Source organism: Triticum dicoccoides, chromosome 7B (genome assembly GCF_002162155.2).
Source record: "Triticum dicoccoides isolate Atlit2015 ecotype Zavitan chromosome 7B, WEW_v2.0, whole genome shotgun sequence".
NCBI classification, from domain to species: domain Eukaryota; kingdom Viridiplantae; phylum Streptophyta; class Magnoliopsida; order Poales; family Poaceae; genus Triticum; species Triticum dicoccoides.
Genome location: NC_041393.1, coordinates 361,363,007 through 361,365,189, shown reverse-complemented (window position 1 = coordinate 361,365,189; position 2,183 = coordinate 361,363,007). Strand labels below are relative to the sequence as shown.

At 43.6% G+C, this 2,183-nt stretch overlaps 1 long non-coding RNA gene across 1 annotated transcript; it reads left to right on the top strand.

The window, feature by feature from the left end:
- Positions 1-320: 320 nt before the first annotated feature.
- Positions 321-1,685, top strand: LOC119338876. The gene is made up of 2 exons (XR_005164129.1): positions 321-985; positions 1,330-1,685. It is a non-coding gene; the product is annotated as an uncharacterized LOC119338876 (long non-coding RNA).
- The last annotated feature ends 498 nt before the right edge of the window (positions 1,686-2,183 follow it).

Genomic DNA, 2,183 nt, shown 5'->3' with positions numbered 1-2,183 from the left:
ACCAAAATCACCAAAAACCAAGGCAATCTCGCTTAGGAATTCCTCAACCAGTCCAGTGGCGGCACTGGGGGCCTCCGTGGGAATTCCCTAGAATACCAAAGATTATGGCCCAAAGAAAAATTACTACATATGTTTTATATGGTGATTCATTGGCTCAGCAACTCAAGTCCACCCAAACGGCAGCCACGCCCCACGCACCAAAACAGACATGACATACTAGTGTCTGGCTAGGCATATCCTGTTCAGCGCCTACGACGCCCGTTTACGTGTATTTAGCAAACCGGCGCACACACCCCTCCCGCTTTGGGATGCTTCTTCGACTGGCCCATCCATTCTTCTTATTCGATCGACAGCAGCACGTCTCCTCCTCTCCTTCTCTTCCTTCCTTCTTCTTTCTTCGTGATAGACATGATTCGCTTCTTCAACCGACGGTAGTGCATCCCATGGTCATGGCGTTGGCTGCCTCCAGTCCCCGCGACGCGTCCTGGAGCGCATGCAGAGCTAGTCGCCGCCTCCCACAGGAGAGTGCCCGAGCTCGCCTAGCCCCACTTCACGGAAAACCTCGACCTCGTCCTCTCCCTCTAGGGCAAGGAGCTCTCACTCCAGAGCTCATTCTCTTGTTGCCCCTCCTTCCCTCTTTGATTCGATCCAATTCCATTATGTTCCTCTGATTCTGATTTGGATTTGGATTTGGATTTGCTCTAAAAGATTAGCTGGTGGGTGTTCCATGTGGTCCACGGCAAACCTGCGAAGATGGAGATGCTCATGACCATGTCCGGTGCTAGCGGCTCCTCTGCTTCGCTTCCTTCATTCTTTCTTCTTTGCCACAACCCCGATTTGCTTCGATTGGAACCCTAATCCAAGACGAGGTAATGGATCGGGTGGAGCAGGTTCATTTCGAGGATCCGCTCTAGAGACAAAGTTTCTAAAGAATCTTTATGGTCGTCGATGGTTCGTCTTACACACTCTTCATACCAACTATGTGGTAATTTTGTTAACTCATTCATCTTACACACTCTGCATACCAACAAAAGTATCACTGATTATAACTGATTAACAGCGCTTTTTACCACAAGAAGAAGTGATTTCACTGTTGTCAAGTTAGTTTTTGATCACATGTTGTCTATGAACAACTCTTTAGTTTTTTAGTGTGCAAGAGATACACTATTAATCGCATTGTTACAGATAAGGTCTTTATATCAGTATTACACACCAAAACTAAAAATCATGGAACAGATATGCACCTTTTGCATGACAAAGCATAAGAGGTACTCCCTCCGTAAAGAAAAATAACTTTAGTGATCTAAATGCTCTTATATTTCTTTACAGAGGGGCACTGATGAAGCCTTCTATGCAGCCTCATGTGAGCTCCCAATTTTGTTCTTCAATGGCCGGAGGTGACCACACAACACCAAGTGGATCAGCCACAAGGAAGGAGTTTCAGTGAAACTTGTGCACATAAACATACTAGCGCAAACCTGGCACATGAGAGCCAGCCACTAAGAGCAACAGCCACACTTAGGTTCAAAGGATTCCTACCTAGAGTTAATAGTCTTTTTCAAGATTGTCAGAACACTTATGATTTCTATGTTTCCTTGATGGGAATCGATTACCTCCTCCTGGACCTGTTTTGGCAAATATAGAATATACGGTATATTTGCTCGTAAGGGCAAATATGCAATCAACTACCTAGAGTTAATAGTCATTTTGCCTTTGTAGCTGCTGCTTTTTTGGTACAACTCATCTATTTTAGTTTTGTGGTGCTGTAGAATGAATTAATTTCTTTAAGAATCCATTTTCAACAACTTCTATTTACTTTGTTTAGATCAATTTTTCACTGCGTATATATACACACTAGGGAAAGAAAAGTGCTCTGTGTTTGACATAGCAGAATGCTTTGTTACAGGAAAGTATCAAACTGCTCCATGTCTTCAACAAAGCAGAGTGATGTGTGACAGGAAAGTATCAAACTGCTCCTGTTTGACAAAGCAGAGTGTTCTATGACCGTCAGTTATAGCACGGTTTTGTCTTGGCTGGTCTTTGTTGATAATAATCATCAACATGTTCTCTTTTCCTCAAGGTTCTTGAAAAGAAAGAAGAAAGGAACGCCCCTGGGACTATGTTTCCTCAACTAATCCTATCGCATAATTCTCCCTTGGTTGCTATTTAGTTTGTCAATTACT